This window comes from Leptosomus discolor, chromosome 3, assembly GCF_034619465.1.
Source record: "Leptosomus discolor isolate bLepDis1 chromosome 3, bLepDis1.hap2, whole genome shotgun sequence".
Lineage (NCBI taxonomy): Eukaryota > Metazoa > Chordata > Aves > Leptosomiformes > Leptosomidae > Leptosomus > Leptosomus discolor.
Window position 1 is genome coordinate 18529397 of NC_141393.1, and position 11392 is coordinate 18540788.

The window sequence follows — 11392 nt, forward strand, 5'->3', positions numbered from 1 at the left end:
CTTGTTTCTGCTGGAAAGGCTTGAAAAGTGCTGGGCAAGCAAAGGTGGCTCTTACTTGGGTAACAGGTAAATATACCGAGGCTGTCTTTTTTTTTTTTTTTTTTTTTTTTTTTTCAAGTTAAGTTCACATAAGGTATGACGACCAGGCTTAGGAATTAGTTGAGGTTAGCACAAGGGCTGCCCACATCCTTAGGGACTCCTTCACAAGAGAATATCCTGGGACTAGTGAAGAAATAATCTAAGCTCTCTAAAGCCCTGGTTTTTTCACTCTTGATCTTCTCTTCTGCAAAAAATCTCAGGGTTTTCTGAGGCCGTTTCCTGATGACCAGTTCAAGCAGCCCATTTCCTTTTTCCAAAGCCACACAATTTAGAGGTTTGCGTGGCAGAAAAAAGGGCCCTTGTGCACACTGAAACCAAGGGGCTTGGCATAAAGAACATGCTCAGCACTCTTTTTGGATAGATTTGCACTATTGAGCAAGTTTTGCCTCCACCCAAAGAAGAAAAAAAAGACTTTAAAAATTACTTTTGTTCCATGACAACTACTAATGTCCTACAAGGAATAAAACACTGCTCCAATGGTGAACGATACTTAGGAGTATTTATTCTCATTAATTATATAAAAGGAACATTCAGAAGAAAGGAAGGATTCTGACTTTTCTGACAGATAAACAGAAGACTTTTACTATGGCTTTGAGTGTATGGGGTTGAAGTAAACAGCAAGTAACTTTTAGCTAATTTCAGAACAGTTTTTATAGTAGGGTAAGAAGAAAACAACACTTTTCCTGTGATGTTGTTTCATCTGTCTCAAAGTTACCGCACTCATTAGTTGAAAGGGGAAATGGAGCAGGCATCTCTTTTGCATATTAAGCACATGATGGTGACTGAAGAAGAAGAAAACCAAAACTTTTTGTGGAAGGCTATCTGGCAGCTTCAGTTATCTGACAGGTCAGCTAACACAAAGGTTGAAAGAGAGAATTTCAGCAATAAGGCTCATGTCACATGCAAAGAATAAGAATGGGTCTTCTTTCACAATTGCTCCAGTCCTAAAAGCAAACTTATAATACAGCGAATTCCCTTGACAAAACAAACCTCACATTTACGTAAGCCTACTCTGACTTGGAGACAGTATTTTCAGTAATTTTCAGTCACTGTTTCCAGTCAAAACCTTTTGGTTGATGTCAGATTTATATGTGAGAGCTCAAGATCCCTTTCACATTTTTCTCCGTATGCATTTTACTATTTAGACTTTTTCTCAAACGAGGTGTTTGAGTGAAAACACTTGGTGAGCATTGTTTAGAGGGACTCCCACATGTGGATGTCCCCATACTTGTGATTGTAACTTCTTTCCCTCTTATCATCTGTGACTCAGTGTCCCAAACCTTCAGTACTTGAACCACTTCAAGCTTTATGGCTGTAAATACTTATTCTTAGTAAGGACAGCTGTTAAAATGTACATAATATTAGGTTAGGTTCCGTTGTTGTTTTTCTTTCTCCCACCCTCCCCCTTTATTTGCTTCTTCAAACAAACTTCTCTGCCAACATATTGCAACTAACCACTATACTTTCTCCGTGGAGAACTTCTACTCATACCTGAGGTACCAGCAAGAATGTGAATGAAGACAACACTTACAGCTCCTGCCACTTCAGATCCTCCTCTGTTGAGGACCTCTTCTCCTCCTGAGTTTCTGATTATAATCCCGAATGCATGGTTCCTGGCTTACATCCACATTTCCCCAGAGCTCTAGATGTCCTCTTGTCAGACCACACCTTACAAGTATTCTCTGGTTGAATTCACAGGTACACTGATTGTTACCAAGCAGCCTCCGCTGGTTTACAGAAGTTTCCATACATCTTATCATGGTAATCCTCTTCCTAAGGGGAACCCACAAGAAGATCATCGAGAGCTCCTGCGTAGGACAAAGGCTCCAAAATGTTTGCCTACAGATATGAATAATCAATTATCATTGGGCCTCATTAGGATTTAAACCCACGGAGGAGACATCAGCCCTGCTGCCTATTCAGAACATACTCACAGCACTTAGTACTCTCATGAGTTAACAGAAAATCTATCCTGCCTCGTGACAGATTAAGCAACACATTGGAAATAATAAACCAAATTAATTCACAACCTTCAACTTCTACATCATGTAACTCAGCTGCATATAATCATAATTTCAATTAATGTGAAAATATCACCTTCTCAGACACTAAGAAAAAAAGAGTACAGGACCCGACAGAAGTCAAAAAAAATATAGGGTAACTTCTCTTCACATAGTATTTAACACCCTAACAACCAATGCCACTGGTGTGGGAAGGGAAGCTCATCTAGACCACAGAAGTTAATCATAACATCCTGGAGCTAAAGGCATTTGTGGTGTATGGCAGGGTTGTTTTTTAAGTTCTGATCTGTTCAGCTTTCAACAGGCAATGGCACAATTAATTTTTATGTAAACCAATAGGAAAGAGAAGGTGTTTTAAGAGATTATATTAATTAATTAATTCTAGTTTTATTCCAATTGCTTGGTCTTGAAAACCCATTACAAATCCCCTCAGCAGAAAATTCACACGTGATTGTGAATGTTTAAAGTATTAGATCACTGAAGACCAAAGTGGTGTGAACAGATCTATTTTCAATGTGGGAAAGAAAGAAGAAGGGCCAAAGCCAATGCCCTAGATTATCTGTTGTTTTTTACAGAGAGGATACAGACAAAGCATATTTCGAGCCAGAAAACACCTAATTGCATCCCTGCATCTAACAGGCTTTTCTCTGCATTAATTAGAGTCTGAAAACCTTTTGGGGAAACATACGCACAGTAGAGATATATAAGCAGCAAGTGGAATTCAACACACATTTTAACAAGTCCTATTCCACTCTACAGCCATTGCATGGTGCTTCTTTGACTGGGTCATTGTACAGATAGAATCTAGTTTAGATGAATAAATGGTTGGAAAGAAATGTCTTTTATTCAATATTATATAGGCAAACTCCTAGGATCATGCTTGAACTGCCCACAGCCTGAGAATTACTGGTTTCTGCAGATGACATAGTTACTTACCTTGAATTAAATTCCATGGCAACCCACTTACCCTGTTCATCCAAAATCTTAAAAACTGGGATCCCATATTGATAAAGGCACTGGGTGAGAGTGGAGGTAACCCAATCCTCTAAGTCCTATGCAGTTTTTATATTGAATTGTTGGGTTATAGACTCATTCCATAAAAGCAATCATGCTTTATGTGTAAGCTGGAAAACACACTGATTCCTTCTGAGTGCTCTGCTAAAATGTAGTAACTCCACTACAATTTTTACCTATATTCAGTGTCTCCCAGTATGATGCATAATCTTTGCAATTGCCTGATCTTCAAGAAGACATAAAGTTTACATCCACACATAAAGTTTGTTCCATTGGCATTTTCACTATTCCAGATAGTCTCAAAAAAAAAAAGTTTCTGTTTACAAAGTTAGAAAAAAAAATGAAGCAGAAAGTTCAGAAAGTTTAATGTTTTAGACCCTGACTAATACAGAGAAATCTAGAGTAGTGATATCTCTCTCCTTGATGCTTCCTTAAGGTCTATATTTTTATTCCAATAATTGATGTTCTCAGGTTGTAAGGATTTGCATGGTGGTAGGGAAGGAAGAGGAAGGAAAGAGAACTTGCTCCCTGTTTCATGACCTATTTATAATGTCCTTTATGTCTGCTGTATCCACAGCTGCTTCCAAGCATCCCGTGACTGCTAGGCTGCCTGGTGAGAACATTTAATTCTGTCACAAGGGGCATACAGCTTCATTAACTACCACTGAAAACTTTACAGGTGCCTTTTCAGTTTACAGGTGCCCTCCCCAGAGTCCAGGCCCTGATCTGATATGCTACACGGGCTGCTGCATATTTTGAAAAGTTCTGGCTGCACTTCTCTGTCTGCAAGCATGAAAAGCAAGAGATTCATGTCTAGCTGTAGATGAGAAATTAGACTCTGCACAAAGCCTTTAGATCCCTATTCATATTCAAAGCAGAAATATTTTTACCAATAATCTGCACACATTAATTTTTCCTATTATAGGTCTCACTGTAAGGAGATTTAAATAAGAAAGCTAGAAAATATCTGCTACACTAACTATATCACAGCAAGATTAAATCAATTCCTCAAAATTCATAGCCAGAAAACAATTGAGGCTTTAGTTTTGATCTTTTTTAATGAAAATGGGGCAGGTTTTGCAGTTGACAAAATTATTTCTTTGTAAGAGTTACCAGTTTCCACTTTGAGCAGATTCCCAGGGTTTTTATTGCTCATGAATGGAACTGGTACGTAGCAGAGGCAAAAGAGATATATAGTCACAGGACTGGTACTTAGAAAGTTAATGATTCTCTGTTCCAAGTATACTGAAATAGGACTTTGGCAGTTATTTTCTACACTAAAATGTGCTGAAAACCATAAAAATTGCAAAATACAGCAACAAAAAAAAAAAAAAGTTGGTCATGTCATCTTAATTCAGCCTTCTTCTGCATATGTGTCATGATATATTATTACACAACTATGTATCTGCACTAAATCCTTTGCTTCATGCAGGATATTGAAAATACAATATCAAGGATTGGAAAATAAAGTGATGATCACTGGACGAGTTGTCATTTAAGCTTTTATTTAATTCTCAACATTCACTATATGGCCTCATGCCATTCATCACTTAAATGCATCACTGAATAAAGTGGTATGAACTTGCCCCATAAATTTGTATGACTGTTGTCTGTGACTTTGCATGACCGAGTATGGGCAGAAAAATTGGTTACTGCAGGAAAAGCGAAGGTGAAAAGTTACAGCTTTACGCTATCTGCCCATGTCCCCACATGTACTCCACGGTAAATGAAGGTACCTAACCTCTTCCTTTAGCTACCTTGCATGACTTCACCTACACTCCCAAGGAAGCCTATATTCACTCAAGCTGTCACATTAGCCCATGATAGGCGGCTCACGCACCCACAGCCTCTGAGGCAAGTGGTGTTACTATCTTCGTGTTCCAGATGGGGAATTGATGTGCAGAGAAAGAGGAAGTCCTCTTCCATGCCCGAACAGAGCAAAGCAGGTTTGGTCTGGTCAAAACGTACAAACATCTGGTGGGGACAGATCATGCTCAGTGCTAATGAACATTTCAGAGAATTTTAATCACAAGCCTTCAACATACTTCTGGGGTTTGAAGGTATGTAACTTGTCCAGATATGACTAGCCTGTAACAAATACAGCAGAAAGTCATAGCCATGATTTGAATATCATAATTCCTCTCGGTCATGTGCAGCTGTGCCAGGCAAAGCACACATCCCTCTCTGAAAGTGGCCAACTGCAGGAGACAAGGGCAGGTGTAAGAACAGGATAGGAGATACTTCTCAGCTACATTCTCCCTGGGATTTTGACTCAGGGACTTCCAGAGACAGACCTGGTGTCTTTGCATTTAAAAGATCTTAAAAGATTTTTTTCTTTAAATTTCTTTAATAAATAATACATTTTTTCAAAGCATACAGCTACAATAATATTTCAGCTAGAGAATTTGTAAACAGAGGCACAATTCTGTTTCCTTTTGCCTGAATACACACCTTTTGTTTTCCTCAATATGGATGAATGATTTATAAACTGAAAAAAATTAGACAGCAAATTTCCATAAACATCTAGCATGGAAAATATCAGGGTAAACTGACAGGAGTTTGGAGGCAGACTTTTAAAAGAGCTCAATTTTAACATGAAATGATGGATATCCTTAGATCTTGCTAGTAGCTGTAACTGTGGGTACATGAGTATACATGAGGTGAAGAGGTGCAATGCGATGGACCCAGGCTAGAACATGTCACTGGCTCACAGCTGGGATATTTGAAGTTAGACCACTGCTCATTTACACCCTGGAAACGTTGCTCTGTCTCCACTGTTGCATCCTCACTTCTGCATCAAAATGAAATACACGAAGTAAGGCTGTGCTTGTATTCCTTCTCCCACAGTATAAATCAACAGCATCATGCACACACACACACAAACAGACATTCTTTCAGTCTTTCAGTTATTGCTTTTCTTTTTGTTACTCATTTATTTCTTTTCCTGCAATAAATCATGACAAAGCTTTTCCTGCAGTGTCCTCGCTATCTTATTTCCTTTCCCCATACACAAATGACAGAGCTAGCATATTATTCTTCTAACGAGAAATAAAGCCAGCCCTCCTAGATGCTCCCAGAATCATCAACTTTAGGAGACCAAAAGTGACTAGTGACATTTAAAAAATAGCAACTCAGAGAATACAAAGTCTGGAGAGTAAAATGCCATTTGAGGATTTGGAGGGTTATTTGCTTTCAGCCTTATGCCTTTCTTCATGCATTTTCATGTATTATTTGTTGAAAAGGACTCATGATACTGAGAATAATTCTCTAAAAGGCTTGAGGTCTAACTTTACCAAGAGGATGCAATTGGATGTAAAGAATGAAAGGCATTTCTCTTCTTTCTTTTTTTGATACTTATTGAAGCTTGATAAGGCAAAACATTTGTGTGAAAATGTTTGCAAACAGGCATTTTTCGATAAAAAGATTTAAAGGAGTTGAACGCTTTTGCTGTTCACCTTTATTATACCTGGCCCCTCTTGCAATTACTAATTCAATACTGAAGATGTTTCTCCTTTTCTATCTCTCAGTAAAGATGTATGTTTTCCCTTTTTGGCAGTAGAACTGTGGAAGACAATTTTAAAAGGTCTTATCTATCCTGAAGGCACCTAAGTTTGCATGCAGCACATCTCTAGGAGGAGTTTTTTACTAAGAAACTGTTATCTTCAGCGTACATGCTCTCACTCTTGCAGATGAAAATTCAGCGACTCCAGTGTAATATAACTGCCCGAGATCTTCCTAACCGCTCTTGACTGAAATGGCCCGTATTGGCTATGAGAAGTTTTGGAAAGAAGGGTAACAGATCCAAGCCTGACATAAAATTCAACAGGCTGCCAGCACAAAAGGCAAGCGCAGCTGGTTATGTGAGTGCTGGGTGGAAGGTCTTCACTGGGCCAGTTTCACAATTTTGAAATTTCCTGGCTTAACTATGAATTACACGGATTAATCCTGGAGCAGTAAATGTGTAGATTGACTGGGCAAGCCTGACTCTAATATGGAGGAAAATGCATTCTAACCAACAGAAAGAGAAAAGAGCATGCTTCCTGACAAGGGTAATTCCGCTGTTTGGAAACTGAGTGCAGACATCCACAATGATACCACAAACATTTCACATATTTAGACATTAATTGTGTTCAGGAAAAAAAATCACTATCAAGAGGATGCAGGCAGTGAGGTGTAGGAAGTATGTCAGTCAGCTATGAGGATTCTCATGATTACCTGAGATGAAGCCAACAGAAGCCAAGTTCAGAGAATCCAATTCTGGGTGTATACACATCATAACTGGGATTTCTTTTCACAGTTTTCAGCGGATATGTTATAGGTATGAAAATGCTGATGAACTAGATTTGCAACAAATAACACCATTAAGCCTACTACTGGACATTACCTTATTCCACAATTTTTTAAATACATTCCCCATTGCATAGCCACACAAGTTATTTGGAAACCACTGTCTTCAAGGACGTGTTTGTAGTCTTTTAACCTTTAGACTTCTTCCCTTTTTCCCTCCCCCCTGCTTGTTTTCTCTAGTACACATTGTCCTTCCCTTAAATTTCCTGATCATATTTGAGGCTATCACCTCACACCTACTTTATTCTAGACCAAATCCTTGTTTTTTCCATACAACTCAACGCTTGGCTACAAAGGTAGAAAGGTGTCACCTGCAGAAAAGATGCACAAGGGGATAGAAGTAATTTTCATGTTTTCTGTAGGATAAAAATTGACCCCTAAACTGAGTGCATTTAGCTTTTCTGATGAGCTTTTTCTCAGCTATCCATGCAAGCACACATTCAAAGCAGCATTTCTCGGTTTGAAAATGATGCTGTTGTGTATGCGTATGTAGTGACCAGACTGATTTGCACTTTAACTTTCTGGCATACTTATTCAGACTTTCCCAGATATAAAATATAAAACTGTTATGTGCAGACAGATCCTAGGTCAGGATGTCTCTAAGCTCTCTCTTCTTCAACGTATGTGTCTATATGTGTTCCTATTCCCGCGCTTTTCACAGAGACCAGAGTAGAAGTATATACCCCAAATACTTTGCACCAAATTTGTGTTTCCACCACAAAGAAAATTACCAGGTGTATTTCAGTTATGACTTTACTCTTGTGTGTAGTGTCAGTGCTGCTCATGCTCCTTTTGCAACTATGGAGAAATCAATGACTTACTTCTCCTGGCATGCTTTCATACTCTTGCTTATTTATTTATAATTTGTAACAGAAATGGACACAAAGTCTCGCAGAGTAAACCTCAGCTCCTCCTTCCCCAGCAGAGCTCTGCCTGGAGAATTGACCTGATACAAACATTACATTTCCTGGGAGATTGTTGTCTTTCCCCAAAAAGCCCACAGGAGAAGGCAACCACAAAAAATAAACTTCTTTCAGTCTTGGAAGAAACAGTGTTTTTATGGTAATGTTGTAGGCTTCAATGCTAAGGACCATTCCTAGGCTAGGGCTTTAGTACCATATCACTGGAAAATGTTTACCACTCTCTAGTCTACAAGTATCTGTTTCACTTTAAGACTGTTATTCTTTGTTGTTTTCTGGAGATGTGACGATATTTTTACCTTCCTCTTGCAGCAATCTGTTATGTGTCAGTGTCTGTCCTGGATCTTTGCTTGTTGTGCTAAATTGTCCCAGGTATTTCAATCTTTTCTCATACATGATCTTTCTGCAAGCTCTAATTGTTCTTTTCTACCCTACAGTTTGTTCAGTTATTTATTGATGATATAAACAAAGCTTAATTAGGAACCACTAAGTGCTGAGGAGCTTTGCATGTAATGAGGCTCTGATCTGCAAATCTTTCCCCCAAATTGGATTGTTTATGCTAATGAATAAAACTAATGTGTGTACAAATATATGTATGGTATATAGATATTCTATATCAAGACATAAAGATATAGATTTTTATCTTTTAATATCTGTATATAAAAGGAACAAATCGATCATTTGCTCTCACTCTTCTCACCTTTCTCTCCCTTCCTCTAAAAAAAGGCCATCATGTTCACTGTTTTTCTCTGGTGCTGTCTCAAGCCTTTCCCCTCTACTTGCCCACCTATTTCCAAGAAAAATACAGGCACTCACTGTCTTGCACACTGTCAAATGTAGTTAAATCTGTCAGAACAGTTGAAGAAAGCACGTATGAAGTTGTAGGGATAAGGTCTTCCCTCACTCCCTCTCCAAATGTATGTGTATATAGTCCCCTAGTAATGTATGTGAACTAAACCTCTGAATCCCTCTGCCTCTCAGACTTGCTTAATCTCAGTTTATCTCCATGATGATATGCCTGCTATTAACTCTCTTTCTTTCAGAATTAAGGTCACTTCACTTAAGTCTCTTCTGATTTTCCTCCCAAAATAAAGATGAACGTTGTTTTTTCCTTTAATCATTTGCCAGCTAAGATCACCCCCTTGTTAATCTATTAGTTTTGCTAAAATAAGAACTAAATCTTCCATGTTTTCAAACATACGGGATAACCATGTCTGATGTTTGCCTTTACAAGGCACTAGCCATGCATCATTACTAGTCTGACAAATCTAATCTCATTGCTGGTGAAAATGTTGAAAGACCCGGCTCAGCACACTGTTTCATTTACCATAAAACTCTCCCTCTTTACCTAGCACACTAGCTTTTTTTTTTTTTTTTTTTTTTTTTTTTTTTTTTTTTCAGAATTTCTTATTTTGTTTTGCTAGTAGTTATCAAGTTAGTGCAACTATAAAGAATTAGCTTTCATTAAAATGTTTCAAATAGGTTAAGGAAGCTTAAAATTACATTAATATCTGCAATCTAAGGCTAATGTTAAGCAATCATTTAAATTTGGATTAAGAATCCAGCATTTAATAGAACTTGTTGATCTTGTAGAAGCAGTTCATTGCCATGTCAGGGCTGGGGGCAGCTGACCATGCTGCCTGGGTAGAGTGGCTCAGGAACACCCTTTTAAGCCCTAAAGAGAAGATGGAAGAGAAGAAATTGCCCTTTATCCCACCTACTCAAGCATCATGTTGGTAAATATTATGCAAACATGCAAAGGGATTTATATGGCAAAGGACTTAAAAGTGTAAAATGTCCTGAAACAATTAACTGCATGAGCAAACCTGTAGTTAAGTGGCTGAGTAAGCATATGGGTATCACAATAACAGTATATTAATCAGCTCAAGTTCCAACACAACGATGTGGTCTTGGCCCCTTGCATTCTTAAATATTGTTACTGAATCAATAATCTAAAAATATTCCTTTAATGAATAAAATCCTTTTCTCTCTTTTATTTTCCAGATTCAACCACATGGGACTTATTTATGGATTCATTCTATCTTTCCCTTTGAAAATGCTCAATAACATTTGGTGACAATTTTTCCAAGAAGTAGAAAACATTCTTTAAAAAAATTCCCTACAGAATTTATAGTTTTACAGGAGTGGTTCATTAGCTAGGTTTTAATCTAATAGTCACCTGATTTGCATTCACTTACTATACCAGTGTATAACCTCTGCATCTTGCTCCCTGGTACATGCTGTAAGAGAGCTTAATTCACGATTCCACCCCATTTTCTCCCAGCTAAAAATGTCCTTTTCTCATTTAAAAAAAAGTCTCGATCTATTCAGATGCTGTTAAAGGAGAAATGTACGTGCAGCCCAGAATGGCTTCCTGTACTTCTTTATAAATATCTTTCCTGGCAGATTAAAAGCAAAACCAATGACTTTTCAGTCCAAATTTCATCAGCTGTAAGGTTGGTGGCACAGTACCATAAATACCTGTGTTAGAACATCTCCAGAGTTCTGCCAGAAATCTGGAAAACCTCTTTTGGGGAAACCTGTGCTTTACCAGAACTACTACTACCATGCCAGCACTTTAAGCCAGCCCAGTGTCAGCAATGTTGGCGGTAGGAGTATCCTAACAGAGCATTCTTAGTAAAACAGAATCAGAGCTGAACTACCCACTCTTGCCGTACGTCAGCTTTGCGGTCTGTAGGACTTCCCATCCTCGGTTGGCAAAACCTCTCTATTCAGACAGAACCCACCTTATCTGCAGTTTTTAAGTTTCACGTTTGGGGTTTTTTTTTGTTCTCATTTGGCCAACACTTTCAGTTTGCTAGCGTCTGAGTTCTCATTTGCAGCGTGTGGCTTTGGTGGGTGGTGTAGCTGCATTCCAGAGAGTCGAACTTTTGTTATGAGACGTATGGGTGATGGCTACTTTTGCTTTTTAGCAGTCAGAGCACAGAGCAAAACGTTTCCTAAATCCATCATGGTTTTTACTTACTGATG